Source organism: Fukomys damarensis, unplaced genomic scaffold (assembly GCF_012274545.1).
Source record: "Fukomys damarensis isolate Sample0158 unplaced genomic scaffold, DMR_v1.0_HiC HiC_scaffold_14, whole genome shotgun sequence".
Classification (NCBI taxonomy): Eukaryota; Metazoa; Chordata; class Mammalia; order Rodentia; family Bathyergidae; genus Fukomys; species Fukomys damarensis.
The window spans coordinates 23201612-23223707 of NW_022900926.1; the positions used below are offsets into that span (position 1 = coordinate 23201612).

At 35.4% G+C, this 22096-nt stretch overlaps 1 long non-coding RNA gene and 1 pseudogene across 1 annotated transcript in view; both read right to left on the minus strand.

Moving 5' to 3' along the window:
• LOC104863881 overlaps positions 1-22089 on the minus strand; it is a 42267-nt gene extending 20178 nt beyond the window's left edge. The window contains exons 1-2 of the long non-coding RNA XR_780706.1: positions 21865-22089; positions 14846-14929 (exon numbers count right to left, since the gene is read on the minus strand). This is a non-coding gene — a long non-coding RNA (uncharacterized LOC104863881). The remainder of the gene's footprint in view (positions 1-14845; positions 14930-21864) is intronic.
• Positions 9631-9763, minus strand: LOC117286082 (annotated as a pseudogene).
• Positions 22090-22096: the final 7 nt, after the last annotated feature.

A 22096-nucleotide genomic window follows, 5' to 3' on the forward strand; every position in this document is an offset into this window, starting at 1 on the left:
AAAAAAAAAAAAAAAAAAGAAAAAAGAAAAAAACAGGGCCAGGGATTTAGCTCAGCGGTTCGGTGGCCTGCCTTGCAAGTGCAAAGACCTGAGTTCAATCCCCGGTACCAAAAAAAACAAAAAAACAACTTTTCTATACAAAAGCAGGAATGGTGCTGGCCAGGAATGGTGGTGCATGCTTGTAATCCCAGTACTTGGGAGGCTGAGGCAGGAAAACTGCCATGGATTCAAGGCCAGCCTGTGCTACATACTGAATTCAAGGTCAGTACAAACTACACAGCGAGATCCTGTCTCAAATAAAACAAACAAACAAACAAACAAAGGCAGTCTGCCTCCAGCATTTCATTACAGTAATGAAAAAACAGACTAATTCAGGGAAGTTAGCAAAAAATTTGAAGAGGAGAGTGGAGGGGAGGGGAGGGGAGAGGAGAGGAGGGAAGAGGAGCAAAAGTTACTACTAAATCCAAAAATTATGACTGTCAAGCATTGATTAGACCCTGGCTAAGTTGAATGTAATACTGGCTTTCAGCAGAGGATGATGTTATTAGTCATTTTTCTGAGATATTCAGCAGCACAAATACATGCATAGGAAAGAATAGAAATATAAGAGATCTGTGGGGGCTGATGCAAAACTGATTCTGGTGATTATAACAACCATAGGGTTATAAGCTGAGGAGGGATATAAACAAGTATAGAAAAATGGGATGACAAAGCCATGAGTTAGGAGATGTCCGTGGGTTCAGAGAGAAATCTATGGAGAGTAAGGTCTTAGGAGAGAGACTGAAGTATGAAAGCAAGATGGTTGTAGAGGATACCAAAGTTCAGTACATGTCAGAGGTTGTCAGTGTTAGAGAAAAAGGGTTATGAACATCACTGGAATTGGAGCAGTAGAACATTGACATTATAGAAGATAATTAGAGGACTTGGAGCAGAGGATGAGATTGTCAGAGCCATGGATGAAGAAAGTGAATGACCTACAAAGAGTTGTCTTTCTAGGACAGTCAAACATCAATCATGGATTCCTCTTTAAATATACAGAGGATGTGCTGTGGGCATCTAGGGGTATAGCTGAAATATAAAGGGAGTATAATATGTTTTGTTCCAGACAAGACAGAGCAACCTTCAATTGAGAGAGAATCATGTCCCAGCAGGACTTAGAGTTCAGTCACTTCAGTGACAAAAATGTCAGATAGTTTAAATTAGTTTTAGAAATTTAAAAGGAATATTTGATTTCAAATTCCAGCACAGGAACATTTAATTTGGAATTATTTAATCCACATCATCAGGAAAGTCTAGAATGGTAAGTCTCAGGTAACTCCTATTTTGTACTACAGATAGGAATTAGGCTGTTTTACGATGCTCCAGCCAAATCATCATTTTTTATCTTCCTCAAAATGACCAAGTTCATGTCCCTCTCAGACTCCAGATCTTGATAAATTTTAACTTCATGGCAGGGCCTTCCCCACTATCCATACTAAAGAAGCTCCTTCTATCATTCTGTCCACTACTACCGGGTTTTATTTTAATACCTCTATTACTTCTTTGCACTAGAATTGGTTCTATTAAGAATGGAGACCTTGTTCCCCTTATTCACCTCTGTATCTTGAATTGACCCAATGGTGCTTGACACACAACAGAAGCTCAGTAAATATCTGCTAAATGAATGTACTCTTTGGTGGTAAAACCATACCAAGGGATTTGTGGACCATATTGTTTTTATCAGAATAGTAAATGACTCTGTGTGGCAAAAATCATTAATAAGTTAACCTAATATATTTGATCTTGAAATAAATTAAGCAACAACCAAGTGACTCAATCCCAGATGACTCTATGTAACCCTTTAAAAATACTGAAAGAGGGCTAGGGATTTAGCTCAGCGGTTTGGTGGCCTGCCTTGCAAACGCAAGGACCTGAGTTCAATCCCCGTACCAAAAAAAAAAAAAAAAAAAAAAAGATTATTTATCTAAAGCAATGCATTTTATATAGTGTTATTTAATATTTATCATCGTAACTATTCAAAAACAAATGCTTTCCACTACAAAATATCCTTTCATTTATAAAATACTGCTTTTCACATATCTGTGTAAGAAAGTCTTATAGAGAAAATTACTCTTGGAAATATGTTGGAATCATGTCAGGATTATCTAAAATTTGGATTGTTAATTTCTTGAGCAAGATTTCTTCCTGGACAATTAAAGCCATATACATGTAACATTTGAAGTATAAAATTGGAAGACTGATATTTCTAATTCAAACATCATAATACATGTATGCAAAATAACTAAAAACATGTATCTGTTGCATACCACATTCATTCTGTTTTCCACTGATATATATGAAGTGTGATAGAAAATATGCTGGATGTTTGAATCTTTAAAAAATTACTGCATAAAATACAGTGCCATTAATTTCCCTCAGAACACCCCCCTTCCTATGAACACACTTATCCTATTGTTCTTGCCATTTTCTGAAGCAGTCCTGGAAATCTTCTTCATGATTGTCTTTAGTTGCACTGTCATGGCTGCCTCATTGTCTGGAATCAATTCAAACAAAACATTTATCTTTCGTGGTTAGTTTGATTTTGGGAAAAAGCAAAAAGTCACACATGTGATATCTTGTGAATAAAATGGATGAGGACAAACTGTAACTTTTTTTTCAGCATACAAGACTTCATTCATTTCAAGAAACAGAAAAATAAATTTAAAGCATCCAGCCAGATGAAAAAATTAAAAAGAACAAAATTCAGGTGGTTTTAAACTTCTTTGAAGCATAAAATGCTTTAAGATAATGGAGTAATGTAGACAGCATTGTTTAAACATTATCCTCTCTTATGTGACTGACAGAAAAGTGGCAAAAATAGTACATAGATTTTCATTTACCCAAAATTTCCTGAGGTTAATATCTTACATAACCAAAGAACATTTGTCAAAACTAAGAGATTTACCTTAGTTGTCAACAAGACTATTCCCCAAATTACAGAACTTCTTTCAGGATTTACTAGTTTTCCCATGAATGCCCTTTTGCTGTTTGCGATCCCACATTCCATTCAGTTGTCCTGTCCACACTATAATGTTTTTATTTGGCAGAAATTGCTGTAAATGTTTGATTAATAAGAGGTGATCAAAAACTTGGTGAATGTTTAAATAATTCACTACAGTAAAAAACACATTGCTATTATTCCCCTTCGAAACATTCCCCTTCCCTTCTAACAAATCTATCCCATAATTCCTGGCAATTTGTCTTTTATGGTAGTAAGTTTTTTAATGTGCATATTCATCATATTCTATCAGCCCTTCTATCTGAAAAATGAAAAAACTAAAAAAAAAGTTCAAGTGTATAATTAAAATTCAAAATTAGAAGCTTTCTGAAAGAAGTTTGTTAGTGACAGAATTGGCCTTGTTCATAATCTTTACATACAGGCCTATATTTTTGTCTCTGTTTTCATTATGGTAAATGTATTACAAAATGTAAATGTGTGCTACACTGACTACAACTCTAGAACATTAGTAATTTGAAAAGTCAAAGCTGATTTACTCCAGGTATCTTTTGACAGAAATGGCACATCAAGTAGTAAAATGGTACAAGATTTTTATTGCAAGTAAAAATCTTACATATTCTTTCAAAATGAAGAATTAGAAAAGGGAACATCATTGAATGTCCTCAAGATTAGCAGTAAGATACTCTAAATTGGCAAGCTCACAGAATAATGGAGAGAGATATAATTAAATTATAGTTTACATGTGCATGTGTTATGGCTTTTAGTGACAGGTTTCACTTTGGCTATTTATTCAGACAATTTTATAGTTCCCAAATTAATAATATTTTATTTCATCATTCAGTTTAAACCAGGTTTAGGCACACAGCAGCAGCATGTTGAATTTTTAGAACACAAAGTCAGTCCAGTTTTGTGAGTTTGGGGTTTCTATTCCATATTTGAATTTATTTTTTTTTTGAAAGTTATAATAGTACCTGGTGTAGTGCCATGAGTATAGCAGAGGTTTAATAAATATTTATCATCACTGAAGTTAAAAGAAACACTGAATTGCACTGTGCACAATATGTTGGATCAGGGCCATACTGCTTGCAAAAAGCATATAAACATTGGATGCAGCATCTGAATCCTAGACAATATTTGAAAATGACTATTTTTCAGGAGGCCTAATATGCTACAGCAAGTATAAAATATTATTTATAACTATGATTAAGATGCAGTACAATCCAAAGAGTTGTTAGAAAGCAGATTTCACAGAATGCTGGTAATTCTTACTTTTTTGTATTGTGACTGGACCTGGCAACATAGCCAGAAGATAACTCCAACTGTGAATTTGTAGGAGGAAAATAAACCAAGACTTATGGGGATAGTCATGATCAGCCTGATAGATATGACTTAGAACTCCTCCAATTTCAGCTTCTAAGACAAACCAAACCTGAGTCTAAACCAAACTGATGTTCATAGTCATCATCTCAAACAAGCCATGTGAAGGCATAGCACCAGGAACTGTTTACCCAGGAAATATTATTATCTTACAGAGGACAGTTTTATGTTTAATGTGGGAGGGGTTGCCTGGGTTGTAACAGGGCTCTCCCTAGTGGGCTGTAGAGGGAAGAACACTGGGATATGATCCAGATCCCCTGGAGAGAAGAGGTTGGCAAGCCTAGTCAGCTTTTCAGGCCCAGATAATTTGGCCAAGGCTCAAGGCTGGAATCAAGGCAGCAGAAAATGATGTACAAACAAAGAACAGAGGCAGCAATTTAGGTACACAGTGGGGTTATGGTCAAGAATGAAGGGCTTAATGTTGGTGGCCATACAGATATTTATACAGGGCTGAGTAGCAGAGTTAAGGCAACAGATGCATTCTACTTTCCAATTATTGATAGGAATGGAACTTCTAAAATCCTGCCAAGCTTGAATCTCATTTCAGTAACAATTTGATGGTCCTGTGTCAACAGGTTGATATTTTTAGTATCTGCTGCTGGGCATTGTTATGTAAGAGCTGTCACTGTGGGACATTAATTTTTTTATCCTGGAACAAACTTAAATAAATCTAAAACTATATTAAAATTGATCATTTATTTATATAATAGGATGTCAACTCCTCAGAAATAATCAATTTTTTTGTTCACTAGAGTATACCATGTGCTTAGCTGGCATACAGGTAGCATTGAATCAATATTTGTTGAATTAAAGAATGAATTAACTGAATATGTACTATGTATTGCCTTCTCTAAGTCTACAAAACTTGGAAATGATGCTCCTTTCTAGTTCCACTGTACTTTAATTTTTTAAAAATCACCACGATACTGTAATTCTAGATCAACAATAGGCAGAGACAGATCAAAGGGTTTTCTTCTGTCTTTATTCCACTAAAAAGGGAGAATTTTTATAATTTATCCAATTTATTGAATTTTATCATGAAATTCAAAATTGGAAGATGATGAGGGTTAATTTTATGTGTTAATTCAAGAAAGTCACTGCCTGACCAGATATTTGATCCAACATTATATTGGGTATTTCCATGAGGGTATTTTTGGATGAGTTTAATATTGAAATAAATAGACTGTGTGAAGCAGATTGCCCTCTGTTATGTGGGAGGTCTCATGCAATGAACTAAAGTCTTGAACAGAACAAAAAGACTATCTTATGAATAAGAAGGAATTGCTCCTTCTTGGCTGCACCCAAGCTGAGTCATCACTTAGTGGGGTTTTTTTGTTTTGTTTTGTTTTGTTTTCCTTGCATTTGGACTCCTATTGAAATACTGGCCTTCCCCAAGTCTTAGACTGGCCAGCCCTTGGAATGGCACTAAACTAATGGCTCTTCTGAGTCTCTAGCTTGCCACCTGCAGCTCTTAGGTCCCACCCGCCATAATCTCATGAGCCAGTCTTATTATATGTTTATATACACATCCCATTGTTCATGTTTCTCTGGAGAACCCTTACTAATACAGGAAGGTGCAGACTGGCTAATGTGCTAGCTCAACAGCACCAAGGACCACATTCTTGCCAAATTTTTATTCTGCCATTTTAGCACCTTGGCTTGACAATTTATGTCAGTTGTCTTTATGACCTAAGTGATTACAGCAGCTCTAGATATCACTTCCTCATCTAGCCACATGCAGAGTCAGAATAAAGTTAGTTTCTTTTTTTTTTTTTTGGAGACAGGGTGTCACTATGTAGTTGAGACTGACCTGGAACTCACTATGTAGCCCAGGCTGGTCTCAAACTCACAGCGATCCTCCTGCTTCAGCCTCCTGAATGCTGGGATTACAGGTGTGCACCAACATGCCTGGCTTCCAAAGTTAGTTTCTCATTACTGAAATCAAGCCTTTCTGAGAAGCAACCACATCCCCTTATCTCTCATTGGCTAGAGGGATCACGTGACACTTCCTAAATCAATCTCTGAAAAAAACAGAATAGAATTATCAGGATTAGCTAAGAGTAATCATTTCTCTCTTTGAGACAGAAGATGTGAGTCACTTCTCTTGAGCCCATGACCAAATAAAAGATGAAAAACAGAACGAGTTTTAATAGCAAGAAAGGAGAGAAAAGGGGTTTTGAGCGAACACCTTCTTGCTCTGTTTATCTTCTTTTAGCTTCCGTTTCCATGCAGGTGAGAATATTGAATTTTTTAATAGCTTTTCTAATAGTTTTGAGCCTCAAAATTTGCTTTTTTCTAGGTGACCAACTGAAAACAAATGATATGACTGATCAGTGATCATGGCCCCAGCAAGATTGTATCATATATGCCATCTATTGCTATCATTAGTCATAACCATGTTTTAAGCAGTAAAAATATTTGAAAAGAAAGCAGCCGGAAAAATATAATAGTCAGCTTTGAATAAGTTAAAAACATTCCTTTTGTATCACTTTGTTCCTATCTTATTTTTAATTAATTTTATTGGTACATTTTAGATATACACAATGATCACATTCATTACAGGAAATTTGTACCTGTATATAATATATCTTGATTCTCCTTTTCCCCAATCTCTCTCCTCCCTTTTACCCCACTTCCCCCCTTTATTTATAAAAGCTTTGTTTCCATTTTTTCCTTCTATTCTCTTTGTTCCTATCTTAAATGGAAGGCATCAGATAAACTGCTGAATATTTATTGTTACCCTGAAAACACGAAAATCTTGCACAATTTGGAGGTCATGCTGGAACAGACTGAAAAATATTAAAAAGCAAAATAAAAAAAGAATTTTAACTGAACTCTTTTATATAACCTGTCTTACTCTGTGCTTTCTTAGACTTCAGCTTAATTTGATTTTATTCAGACTACTTAGTAAAAACTCTTCTGAAATAAATTATATGAGCCAAAGCCAAAACTGTGTACTGACTACACATACTGATCTCCTTTCTTCTCAATAACCCAGTAAATGGTCATAAAGGAAACATATACACACATATCTATATGTTTATATCTATATCCAGATATGTATTTATGCATATACACATACATACAAACATATTATCTATCTACATCTATCTTCTATCTATCTATCTATCCATTAATTGGGATAGAGACAGAGAGCCAATATGTAAAATTACTAGTGAACAGGAAGTAAGCTCTTAGTAGATTAGGGATGTCATTAAATTTCTTTTTTTTCTTTCCTTTAATTTTGTAGTAAGGGGGATTGAAACCATGACCTTCACACTGAGCTACATTTCCCAGCCCCTTTTAAAAAATTATTATATCTTCTTTATTTTGTGACAAGGTCTTGATAAGTCAGTAAGTGCTCTAGGCTAGGCTCAAACCTCTCATTTTCCTTAGCCTTCCAGAATGCTGGGATTATAGGTATGTGCTATCATGCCTCATTCAAATTTCTTAAAGTAATGATTAAGCAGCTAGAAAAATGGTACAGTGAGTTGAATAATGGTACCTACAGATATGTTCCATGTCTTATTGCCAGGGACCTGTGAATGTTACCTTATTTGGAAAAAGGGTCTTTGCAGATATAAATTAAATTAAAAGTCTCCAGGTTACTCCAAATTTTCTGAGTGGTCTCTAAATCCAATGATAACCATTCTTATAGGAATAAGACAGAGGGAACAGATTATAAAAACAGAAGGTAAATATTCACAGAGACAGAGATAGGTAGGTGGGGGGTCCTGGTTATAAACAAAAGAATGCCAAAGCCACCAGAAGCTAGATGAAACAGGAACATATTCTTCCCTACAGCCTTTGAAGGCACCACAGATTTGCTTATACCTTGATTTTTTACTTCTGGAGTCTAGACTCATAAAAAGAATACTTTATTTTTCTTTTAAACTACGATGATTATGGTGATTTGTTGTGATAGCCACAAGAAACTAATGTAAATGGTATCTAAAGAAGCTGAGAAAATTGGCCTTGCAGAAAACAGATGTTCAACAGGACACCGATAGGAAAGGGCTAGCATAATATAGTTAACAATGGAGAGCTATTTAAAAATTAGTGCAAGTTATAATTGTTCCTCCCACTCCTTTATCTCAAAAAGTGGAATGATCAGCAGCTAGATATTTACTACCCTGGCAAAAAGTTGGCAGATTCTGCTGTATAGGAACAGCATCATCTGGAGAGAGAGGTAAGACAATTACACATCCAAACACTTTAAAGCAATGCTGATCAATTGACAAGCTCAGCCTGCAACTGATCAGTTTTATTGCTTTATTTTTAAACAGATACCAAATAACTAAGGAACATCATATATTTTTGAATTGTTAAAGTTTTAATCTCTAGATTTAAAAAGTGACCAAGAGAAGTAAACAGGAAAAAAAAATGCCTATAGAGAAAGTTGAAATAATTGAAGGATTAAGAGAGAACAACAACAAAAAAAAGGATGGGAATTTATTGAGTATGCTCAGTGACAATTATGCCAGTTTACAATTCATTGCCTTTTCAGTTCTAAATCCATCCCTCTTCCCTGCTTGGGCCTGGATACAACATCTAGTCTTTGGTGGCTGACTCCATCTAGGTCTGGCAAAAGAGGGACTTGCAAGAAAAAATTGCAATATTGGAAGAAAAGGAGGTGCTTTTAAATTTTATTTTAAACTACTTTATTGAGGAAGACAGAGATGTTTGAGACAGGAAAAGCTATACACATTTAATGACAATCTGATGAGTTTGGAAGCAAGTATTCACCAACAAAACCAACACCACCATAGAAGCTATAAATTTATCTATCTCTTTCTAACATTTCCTTCCTTCTCCACCTTTTGTGGCAAAACACTTAACAGAAAATCTAATCTCTCATTAAAATTTAAGTATGCAATATAATATTGTTAGCTATAGGGACTATCCTATATAACAGTGATGATGAACCTTTTAAAGCTTCCAATAACAGCCCACTGGGGAACAAGACTGTAGGTTTGCCACTGCTGCCATATACCATAGCAACAGCAGATCTCCAGAACTTACTTACCTTACATAATAGACACTTTGTATCCTTTAATTATCACTTTCTCTTTCCATGGCACCTGGCAATCTCTGCTTGTATGAATTTTTACTATTTTAGATTTCACATAAATGTGAAACATACATATATGTCTGGCTTGTTTCAATAAGCAGAATGTTCTCCACAGGCATTAATGCTGTCACAAATGCAAGATTTTCTTCTTTTTTAAGGCCATGTAGTACTCCACTGTATGCATTTGCTATATTTTCTTTATACATTTCATCTGTTAATGAACATTTAGGTAACCACACACCTCACCTCTTAACAACCAACAAGTTGAAGAAGTCGTTATACTACACTTGATCTTAGCCAAAAGGCCGAGAAGCGATGAAGAAGTCATTATAAAAAAAAGAAGTCATCAAAAGGGAAACTAAAAATATCTTTAAAAAACAAATATAGAAATATAACTAAAATTACAGTATGCAGTAAAAGTAGTTCTAAGAGGGAAGTTTATAGCAATAAATGCTTACATTAAAAAGAATATCAAAAAATTAAAATCTCAAATAAGAAACCTAAACTTACACTTTAAGGAACTAAAAAAAGAAAAAAGAAGCCCCAAATTACTAGAAAGAAAGAAATAATAAATATCAGAGTGCAAATAAGTAAAATAAACACTAGAAAAACAATTAAGAGTTGCTTATCTTTGAAACAAAGTTGGTAAGTCTAGCCAGACTAACCAAGGAAAAAAGAGAAGATCCAATTAAATAAAATCATAAATAAAAGAGGAAACATTAAGTTTAAACAGACTAATAATAAATTAGACTGAAGCCATGATGAAAACCTCCCAAAAAAGAAAAGCTAAGGACTAAATCATTTCCCTGGTACTAATTCCAATCCTTCTCAGACTCTTCCAAAAAAATGAATCTGAGGGAACTCTTCCAAACACATTTTGTAAGGCTAACATTACCCTGACACCAAAGCCAAAGGATATTGTAAGAAAAGAAAATTACAGGCTAATATTCCTAGTGAACACAGATACCAAATTCCTCAGCAAACACTAGCAAATGAAACTTTGAACAACACATCATACACTGTGATCACACACCATGATCAAGAGGTACTTTTAGTTCTGGTTATTTTTCTCCTGTTGGACATGTAAGAGTCACTCCAGTATTACCACAGCTGCAGGCTGTGTGTTCTCAGCAACCATGCCCACTCTGAGGTCTGAGTCTGAGCCTCTAGCTTTCCTTTTTGGGGGTTTCCAATTTCCTTTCCCTCAATCCTAGAAGTAATTGCTGCTTTATATAGTCACAGCCTGTATAACTTAAGAATTTTCTTTTAGTAATTAATATATCTTTTACTTTGTTCACAGTTATTTTTCCACATTGAAATCACTGGTGTGGTAATTCTTGTCCTCTGATTGAACTTAGTGCCTAATACAATAAAAGACACTATTTCTTTATTATTTTTTTAACATAGCAAGGTTTTAAATTTATTAAAGGTAGGAAAATAAATATTTTCTGCAGAGTGAGTGAAGACCACTGAAAATGAGTCAGCACGGTAACTGAGATCTTTTGGTTAATGGCTTATGTCTTTTGTATCCCACATCCCTCAGGCTGACATCAGATTAGGCCATAGTATCAAAAACAGGCTTGGTCTCATGCCAGAACTGAAGATAGCATTTTCTGATTGGTTCTAGGTGCAAGGCTTGGGCACATGTGTCCTGGATCTCCATGATTGACAGTTCATGTCCACTTGCCCAACTGGTTGGCCAAGCTCTAATCTCCTGCCTGACTTCCCCACAAAGATATAAATCCCAATAATTTTTTTCTGAATTGCTGAGGGTATGGCAGTCTGTCTTCATTCCGCTACTTCCAGCTGAAAGGAGCTTTCGGCCCTACCTACTAGGGATTATGTTCTTTCCAACTAGTTCCTTGGGATGTTGTGGCTCACGGGATGAGTTAAAAAAACCACAAAACTATCTGACAACAATGAGAGCAGAGTTAGTTCCTATACTTGAAGAACTGTTGAGCTGCCTATTCAATGAGAAAGCTTGATGAATTTGTCAGGAGAGTCATGTGGTGTAAATAACCATCTCAAGCCTTGAATGGACAAACTTTATTATAAGGTTGACAACAGAGAGCTCAAATATGAGAAGATGCAGGACAGAATATTTCTTGGACTATGATAGATCTAGTCATTAGAGATTTCCAAAAATAAGCTACCAAGAGGCTGAGAGTCATAGCCCAGCAAGATCACCCACCTTATGGACCTAATTAGAAATAAGAGTCCTGATACAAGTGCCCATTTAAACTGTGGTGGTTTAGGTGTCATAGTGAATACTTCTCTGCACTTGGAGCAGTACTATAGTCTTATTTGTTGAAAAGACCCTCAGAACTTCCAGAGGTTTACAGGAGTGGTCCTTTCCCTCAGGCAGTTCAGGTGGAACTGGCTTTATCCCATGATATCTAGAGTCACCTGGGGTTCCTCACAGGAGATGAAGAGGCCCAGGACAAGGGCATTTCAAGTAGTCCTGGGCCCCTTCAGTCCTCCTCATCAGAGCAAGTGGTGAGGGTTTGGGCTAGCCTAATACCTTTCTGGGAATGGGGCCAGTCAATCCTCCAGTACCATGGGTCAGGCAAATCAGCAACCTAACACATAAGGCAGGGCCTGCATGGTGGCTTGTTACAATTGCATGCTCAGTGTCCAGTCCTTGCATTTAAAGCAGTATTTTTTTTTCCTTCATTGGCCTTGGGTTTTCCCTTGGACAACTTGGGTGTACTTAAAAGTATTGCCAATTGCAACAGTTATAATTTTGGCATGTCATTTTATCTCTGCCCTTCTCCTTTTATCTTTATCTAGACAAAGATTGTTAAATACGGAAAAGGCTATTTCCAATAGTTAGGTCATAAGGAGCTGGGAGCCCATTTGAAGTTTTTGTAATTATGCCAAATATCTGGGGCTGACTGACCAATAAATGCAGTCCCACCAGTGACCCTGCAGCTCCTTGGAAAATGGACCTATGCTTGAATAGTTATGGAAAGCATCTCCTAATTGGTTATGAAATAGAGCTGGAATTTCCTCTTTGCCTTGTGTAATCTCTCTCACCCTTTCATAACAACCAGCTTTCTTAATTTCATGGTAATAGCAGTTATTATTTTCAATCCACCACTAGTATTACAGTCCCAGTTTGGTTCCACTGAAGGAATAACAATCTTGCTGGGGTGATTTCCTTCTCTTGTCACAGTATATATTTCATTTATATTTCTCCGAAACTCTTCTAGGATTCTTTGTTTTTCATACAAGGTTCAGCAAGTTACAGTGGCCAAGATAAATTAGAGATTTCACCATGATAAGTCAAAAGCAACGGTCAAAGTCAGAACCCATCTGCAGACCTACCAGGATCTTCTAAAACTCAGCCTAACAATTCTTTCCATTGCTGGGTATCTGCCACTGAAAAAGGAACCTGGACTCTACTAGTCCCTTCTACTCGGTGGTCCCTCTCTTAGGAGCAAGATGAGCTGTGAGTTGGAAGAGTAAGAAACTCTGCTCCAAGTATGTCCTGTGGGGATAAAAGCTGCCTGAGGAACACGAGGAGGGGCCTGGGGAATACAGGGTCTCTTTGGGAAGCTGGCCTCTGGTGGAGTTCCTGAGTCATTTGAAGATAGAGCTGATTTCCTGGCTTGAGGATTTTAAAGACATCAAGGAGACCACAGAGTGTGGCTGTTTTCATTAAACAGTTGGGAGAGACCGAGAGATAGGTAGGCATCTGAGGACAGGGTCAATGATATCAATTCCCTCTTCCTTAGGGGCCTCTTTAATTACTATAATTCTTGGGCATTTATGGAGATAAAGAGGCATAAAAGCTTGAACATAAGGGATTTCACACCACCTTCCTTGCCTTTTGCAAAAAAGACTGCCATTCTATACCTACCTCTTGCCATTTCCTAGATTTTATTCGACCCAAAGAGTATTGCAATACAAGACAAGTTGCTCTTTTTTCAGATATGGTCAAACTGTTCCAAATTTGTAAGGATGCAGCCTAGGGGCAGGGTCACTGGGATCTGCAGTTATTTCCCCTGTGGTCACGGGGCCTGCTGGTTGGGCTCACCAAGGCCATCTTACTGGATTTCTGGGGTGCTGTGGGGTCATTTATCCTCATAATAATTCTCTGAGGACTATACTATTATTATCCCCATTTTACAGATGAGAAAAAGAGTCTCAGAAAGCTTGAGTAAGTTGCCTAAGGTCACAAAGGTGTTAAATGAGACAAGTGAGATCTCAAAGTCCATGTTCTTATCAATTTTACTATAATACCTCTTTATGTGACTTTTGGAGAAGAAAAAGATAGGAAGGTGGATGACAGTGCATATGAGTTAAATCAATGTTTCTCATAATAATAGATTGAGATCATATTTTAAATTGATGAATCATAAATAATGATAAGAGGTAATCAACAGAAAAAACTAACACAGAAACTACTTAAGGGACTGGTCTCAGAAGCAGGTTTGTGAGCTGTTTTGTATTTTATTTTATTTTATTTTATTTTATTTTTGGTACTGGGAATCGAACTCTGGTCCTTACACTTGCAAGGCAGGTGGTAGAACCATTGAGCCAAATCCTCGGCCCTATTTTGTATTATTAGCAAGCACTTTAATTACAATTTATTCTAGGGCCAGGGATTTAGCTCAGTGGTTCTGCCACCTGCCTTGAAAGCACAAGGTCCCGAGTTTGATCCTTGGTATCAAAACAAACTAAATAATAATTTATTCTAAAAATGTTAAAGACATCAAATTATGAACTATCAAATATGAGAAGAAAAATGTAATTATAAAACTAAATTAAAATTTTGGGTTTTTTTTTCTTTCTTCCTTACTTTTTACATTTTAAGTGCTAATTCTACATTAAAAGTTAATCTTAAAATGTGATTACAAGGATAAGGGTTGAGAAGCCCCAATTTTACCACTTGATAAGATATCTGAAGCTAATTCCCAATCTAGTAAATAGATTCCACAAGAATAATAAGATGAAAATTCCAACATTAGGATCCACAAAAGGCCTTACAACTCAGAAACAAGATGAGTGTCCTAAATATGTCTTTTGTCCATCTAGAAAACTTCTTTTTAAAACTAAAGTTCAATTACCTAGAAGGCTGCCGTAATGGCAGGAAAGGGCTCTGGATTCTTGCATATAGACACTGCCAGACCTTGGATGTACATGTGCTATTCTGTACTATATTAATTTAGAAACAATATTTTTCAGGGTAGGTGTCAAAAATATCTCATCAACTATTACAAATTTAAACTAGTAGATTAGTAGTAGATCAGTAAATTAGTTTGGGCAACAAATCAGTCCATAACAATGTGTGATTAGGTTTTACATCCCCTTAAACCAAGATCGGTTCTGTACCAGTAAAAGATACACTGTATGATGAGTGCTGCCATCTAGTGCTCAATGTTTTAGTGGCCTACCTTTCACAAGTGCTGATTGTTATTTATTAGTTTTTCCTCTTAGTCTCTGCAGCAGTTTCTATTTTTCATGGGTGCTTCTGAGACCTAAAACAAAATTTTTACTATTAAAAGAGTATTCATGTATAAGCAATAAATCTACAGACAGCTTTATATACTATGGGAAGTTTCGTGAGTTCTGATTCAATCCACTTCTATAGATTCATAGCTTTCTTAGCATTTCACTTCAGAAATTTCAATCCAGAAACAGGAATAGAAAGGCTCAATTATGCCAGTATTTCATCTTCTAAATTTGAATACCAGTCACTATTACAAAGCAATTACTATTAACTAAAAAAAATTCCCTGCAACATGTATTAAGAGTTGAAAAAGAAAAAATTCCTTTTTACCTAATATGTCAACAAGATACCCGAAAAGAAAAAAAAAAGAAAAGAATATTGGCTAGGCATAGTGACACATGCTTTTAATTCTAGCACTTGAAAGGCTGAGGTAGGAGGATTGCAAGCTCAAGGACAGCCGAAGTTACACAGAATAGTGAGTTAAAGGATATCCTGGTCTAGATAGTGAGACCTTCTCGTAAAAAGAAATGAAGGGAGGGAAATGAGGGAAGAAGGGAAGAAAATCAGCTAGAAATGTTAACTAAATTGCATCACTGAGCTCAATGTAAAGTAGAAGAAATTCTCAAGGGCAAAGAAAATGGTAACAAGAGCAGAAGACAAGGAATGAGGGCATTCCTACCATGGTAAATTTGCTGATACTAAAACTGTTGATCAAAATGTAATGGTTTCCAAAAACATAGGGTCTAAGACTTTATTCCTTGTGGGAACTAAAACATTCATGTAAGTCTGCAACCAGCAGAGCATGGTGATGTATACCTGTAATTCCAGCACTCAAGAGGCCAAGGTAAGTGGATTGCCACAAGTTGGAAGCCTCTCTGAACTATATAGCAAGACCTGCCTCAAAAAAAAAAAAAAAAATCAGGAAACTTCAATAGACCACACCAACAAAGAGAAACAAGGCTTGTCAGGGCTAAAATTTGAGAAGAAAAAAAAAAATCTCCCTTCTGAGTTATAAACCTCTCTTACAGGGGATTTGAAAATCGATACTAACATAATAATTCAAATACAAGAACGGGGAAAAAGCCAAAAAAATTCCAAAGTGCTTGATGTTTGGCTTAAGTCATTGAAAAAAAATGGTGTTACTATCACATGAAATGGACAAAGCTTTATGCAGCATATGACAAGAGAGAAGATAGAGGTTGTGTTTGAAAAACTAAGTTTGAGATATTTATGTTACATGTATAGAGAAATTTAGTATGCACTTAGATTTATAAGTCTGAAGTTCAAGAAAGAACAAGTGGGAGAGATATATTGGAGAGTAGTCTGTGTGACAACAGTACTATAGAACTAGAAGAAACTACCTAGTGAGTTCATGTAGATAGAGAAGTCCAAGAACTTATCTCCAGGACACTCCAATATCAAGAGATCAAAGAAATAAGCAAAAACTACCAAAGAAGCACTAAAGAAAAACAGGTAAGTGTTAGAAAATATTATAAGGGAAGCGAATGCATTCTAAATAGCATTAAATGTACATAAAATACCAAGGAATAAATTTAATAATGATGTGAAAGGTTTATTTTAAAAAGGTGTCTTATTTTTTAAAGAACTACCATGTTTTGGCATTTTTATTACAATAAATAAAAAAGTTTTCTGATCGAAATGACAGAGAATGAAGCCACTAAAATGAATGGACTAAATGTATATTCTAGACATTAAGCCTTTTAGGATAGTAATATCTGATGAAGAATAAAAATAATGTGGCAAGACAAAATTAAATGTATGAAGATATCTTTATGGTTTAGTATACTTAATATATGTCTGAAAGAAAGCATGGAAGAATACATAAAAAATTATGATCAGTGATTAATATATGACTTACTTTCAATTTTTATATTATAACTACCTGGATGATTAAATTTTTACCTCCAACACATAAATATTATCAATAAAGTTAGAATTTTTAATAAAGTTTAAATGGCATATAAAATATGTGAAAATCAATTTATAATATAGTGGTTATTCAGTAAAGTAGAAATAGTGTTATACACAATATAAGCAAAATTAAAATATGCATGGAAAACATACTGAAAAGAAATTTATCAAAAAAATTAACTGATACTCTGTTTTGCTAATTGTATTGAGTGCTTTTTCTTTTTGTTTATATTTAAAATTCTCTGTTAATACATATATTCTATTTTTTCAGTTTATTATGAAAATTCAAAGCATACAAAGTAAAGGTACAATGAAGTATAAGATGCCTAGTAACCAGTTCCAACAACTACTAAACCTTCAATATACTTATACCATTTTCCTTCATCTTTTCGTTTTATTAACTGCAATATTTTAAAGCAAATCCCAGACACCTTGTCATTGTCTTCTATGCCTTTAAGTTATATGTTTATACAACCACAATAACTTATTTTACCTAAATGAATAATTCTTTAATATCTTCCAATATTTAAGAAATAATAAAAATTCTCTAAAATATAGTTTTTCTAATTATTCAGTATTAATCATAATCTAAACAAAGACTCATTATATGTCTGTTATGGCTATATAATCCTACTCCAGTAGTGTTATAGAATGAGTCATGCTCTACACCCAAATTCATATGTTGAAGTCCTAACCCCCAGTGTCACAGAATCACTGTATTTGAAGATAGGGTCTCTAAAAGGGCCTCTGAGTTAAAATGAGGTTATGAGAGTGGGTCCAAGACAGCAGTGACTTTAGTCTTGCATTCCTGGGTAACGAGAAATAAAGCAGTCTGATTAACAAGTTTACCACTATATATACCAAACTGCTACTGGTTAGAACCCACTGACACTAAACATCTTTTTCTCTATACTTGTATTTCTTGAATTTCTGTGTTAATTAGTCACTCTGCAGCCAGTTACCTGAAGCAAATATCTTAACACCCTCAAAACTTAATTTAAAAAATAATTATAAATTTGTCTTGAATTTCTGTGTTAATTAGTCACTCTGCAGCCAGTTACCTGAAGCAAATATCTTAACACCCTCAAAACTTCTTAATTTAAAAAATAATTATAAATTTACAAAAAGTATTTCAAGTTTTTGCCTTCATCAATATTTCCTGTTGACAAATTAATTTACCACTTTGTCTATATATTTATTTATATTTATATTTATTTAGAAGTACTTTTTTGTGTTAATTAGTCACTCTGCAGCCAGTTACCTGAAGCAAATATCTTAACACCCTCAAAACTTCTTAATTTAAAAAATAATTATAAATTTACAAAAAGTATTTCAAGTTTTTGCCTTCATCAATATTTCCTGTTGACAAATTAATTTACCACTTTGTCTATATATTTATTTATATTTATATTTATTTAGAAGTACTTTTTTCTAAACCATTTGAGTAAATTAGACATGAAACATCATTAGCATTACATGCTTCGGTGTATACTTTCTTTTGTGTAGTTTTTCTTTTTTAGTATGTTTGTGATACATAATGATTACATTCATCTTGGGGAATTGGTAATATACATATCACATCTTAATCCTTTTTACTTCACTTTTCCCTCCTAACCCTTCCATCTATTCCCATCTGCGAGCCCCTTCCCATCTTCACAAAGTCTATCCTGTGATTCCTAGCATCTATTTATTTATTTATTTATTTTACCCTTTAAATTATTTATATTTTTGGTTTCTCATATAAGAAAAGTCATTCAATATTTAATCTTCTGTGTCTGATTTATTTTACTAAGCATTATGGTCTCAAGGTGCATCCATTTTCCTCAAAATGATTCAAAGGTATCTTTATGGCTGAGTAGTACTCTACTGTGTAGAAGTATCATATTCTCTTTTTTTTAATTGAGTTTATTGGTACATTTTAGGTACACAATACAGTTACATTCATTATTGGGATCTTGTACCTTTACATGACAGGTCTTGGTTCTCATTTTTTCCCCTTGTCCCTGCCCTCCCTTCACCCCCTCTTCCCCTCCCCATTTACAAACACTTTATTTTCATTTTCTCATATTTTTTTCTTTTCTCTTATTACCTTTCCCCTACCCTTCCCACTTTCCCTACACCTTTAGCCCTTTTCTTCCTATTTCACATTGTCAATTATCCATATTCTCTTTATCCATTCTCAGTGTATATATTCTAAAAACAAAGATATCACCTACATTACCAGGGCATAGTCATTAAAATCAGGAAATTTACATTGTTCAATTACAATAACATTGTTAAAATTGTTATGAAGGAGTCAGAGATTTAGCTCAGTGGTGCCACACCTGCCTTGCAAGTGCAAGGTCCTAAGTTCGATCACTGGTATCATAAAAAAATAGTTATGTAGGGTTGTAGCTCAGTGGTATGCAAAAGGCCCTGGGTTTGATCCCAGCACAAGAGGGTAGGGCAGGGAGACAGGGAACAACAATCATCTAAAATAAGACTTCACTCAAATGTTACTACTTGTTCCAGTATATCTTTATAATAAAAGGATCTAATTCAGAATCATGTATTCATTTAGTGGTCAGTTCTCTTTATTCTTTGTTCTCCTACAACTTAAAAAAAAGTTCTTTAGTTGTTCCTTTGTCTTTCATTAACTTAACAATGAAGAACACAGATTCCTCATTTTGTAGAAAGTCTCTCTCAATTTCGGGTTATCTATATCTCTTCAAGCTTAGATTTAGAGTATGCATTTTTGGCAGAAATATCACAGAAGTATGCTCTAAGTGCCTCTTTTCAAGTGGCAGACCATGTTTGTTTCATAAGTGCTGGTGGTAATTTTGATCACTAGTGCCACTTCTTTTTGAAACTAATAAGTATTTAATTGGCCATGTAAAATTATGTGTCTGAGAACTTTCACCTTTGTGTTAGCATATCTTCACTGTAAGTTGCCAAAGATGATATTTCTACATTTCATCATTCCTTCCACATTTTTAGTTGGGATTTTAATGTAAGGAAAAACTTTTTCCCCATTTTTCAAAACATTTATTTCAGTATTGATTCAAGTACTATTTTAGTGCATTATATAATTTTATTATAATGGTGCTCAGCCACTTGTGGTCAATAGGAGCTTTTTTAAGACAGTTCTGTGCCTTTTTTGGTATATTTTATCATTCTAGAAGAACTTCCTTAATTTCTGTTACATCAATATTTTTCAGACTTGTGCTGTACTTTTCCTGCTTTAGCTCTTTAATGAGCTATTTCCCTAGATCCTTTTAGTGGAAAAATCAAGAAACAAATATCTGGGCACTAAATGCTCAGTGTTTCTACTGTACCATTCTTAGATTCTTTTACCAGACAGAGATGGGGAAAAAAAAAATAGATCCCTTTCCACTACCCAGAAATTTTCCACTACCTACATCATTTAATTATTTACATAAATGTCACTTTTGATTTGAAATATTCCTTGACTCTCACTCATACTACTACTACGAAAGAAAGCTTTTATTAGAGGCAGAGAAGGTAAAAGGTGTGGATTTCAGCTAGCCTGATAAGATTAGTGAATGTGTCCTGAAAATAACACCTTACAAAGAATGAGCAACCAGAGTTATTACTTGGTAAAACTGGATACTTACTGGCAGTTATGAGGACACATGAAAAGTACACAGTTTAATAGGCAGTTCTAGGAGCTAAATGTGTCATCTATTACTCATTAATGTTCACTTAAGTACCAACTGTTTGACAGTGTGGCAGATGGTACTATATGAAGAAAACATATAAAATTGGAATTTAAAGTCTAATGGGGGGCCTGGGAATTAGCTCAGTGTTTCTGCCACTGCCTTGTAAGCATAAGGTTCCAAGTTTGATCCCTGGTACCAAAAAAAAAAAAAAATTTTTTTGAAAGTCTAATAATGTATAGCAGGAGGGTTCAAAGGATTTAGTCAATTTAAAAATCTAAAGTTAATAATATTTGGCAGGAGAAGTCTACAAGAAGGGAATTTTTTCAAGGGGTCTCAAGGGATGAGGATGACGTGTACAAGGATTAGGGCACGAAGTCTGTGGACTGTTTTGTGTGGTACACATATTTCATAAATTGCACAAAACTGCATGGTGTACATTATTCGACATTGTATGAAACTGAACCAAGGAGGTAAGAGACGAAACTATTCAGAGAGTTGAAAAAGTATCTGGTATCCCAGGCAAATATAAGTCGATTTTCTCCTACAGATGGCCTCTGAACTATATTTCAGGCAAGTGGTATTTCTAGCTTTAGATTTTTATTGAGGTCATTCTGGTAGTAATGTGGAGAGAATTTAGTAGTGAAAACTGGAACAAAGGGGTCATTTCACAATTAGTCCAGTGAGAAGTGTTGAATGCTGATATTAGGCCCTGGCAATTGTGATAGCTGACTCTACACTGGGGATATTAAGAAAGCTAGAATGGACATGATTAGGTAGAAGATTTAGGGAAACTCTTATGGCGTATTTTCCTAAAACACGGCCAGGAAAGTTGTGGCTTAAAGTCAGAGAGAAATCCAGAAGAAGAGTTAGACTGGGCAGTTTTAACAACTCAGTTCGGCGTGCTTGGGTTGGCTAATAACTTTCATTGTCGCATCAGATTTTTAGAAACAAGTGAGATTTGCTTTGTAAAGTGTGATGATATCGAAAAGTGGAAAAGCTAGCCTCCAAAGAAATATACACAACTCTCTCACCATGCAATGAAATAACAGCTTATGGCGCTAAATGAAGAAAATAGCCCATTACTTTAAGTTGAGGAAAGCGCCATTTTTTCATCTCTAGCGATTTAGAGCAAAAAATGGCGACTGCAGTAGAAATTAAAAGTGGGGTAAGAGGGCGTTTGGTAAAGAAAAGATGACGTTCTAATTTTTGTCTTGTATTCAACAGAAAACTCAGCACTTAGGGAACTTTGGATAATTTTGTTACCCTTAAGATTTTGTCTTTGGGGGAACGCTTCATTCTCCACGCTTAAAAGCTTGTTTCACTTCGATGTGTGCTGAGGAATGGTGACGAGTCTGTTTTTTCGCTTCATTACCTCATTCGTTCGTGTTTGCTACTCTGGAAGGGTTTCCACCGCGGCCTCCAGGTCTGGCTTTGCCGCCTGTGTTTTTCCCCGACCTGGTTACAGCTCTGAGGCGCGGAGTTTTTCGCTAGCGAGAGAGGAGAGGTTGAGCGCGCCGGCGTATCCCGCGCTCCCTTCCAGCTCAGGGAGGACGAGAGTCGTTCCCGCCCGGGTCGCCCCGAGCGCGTTCCCCGCGACAGGCTGA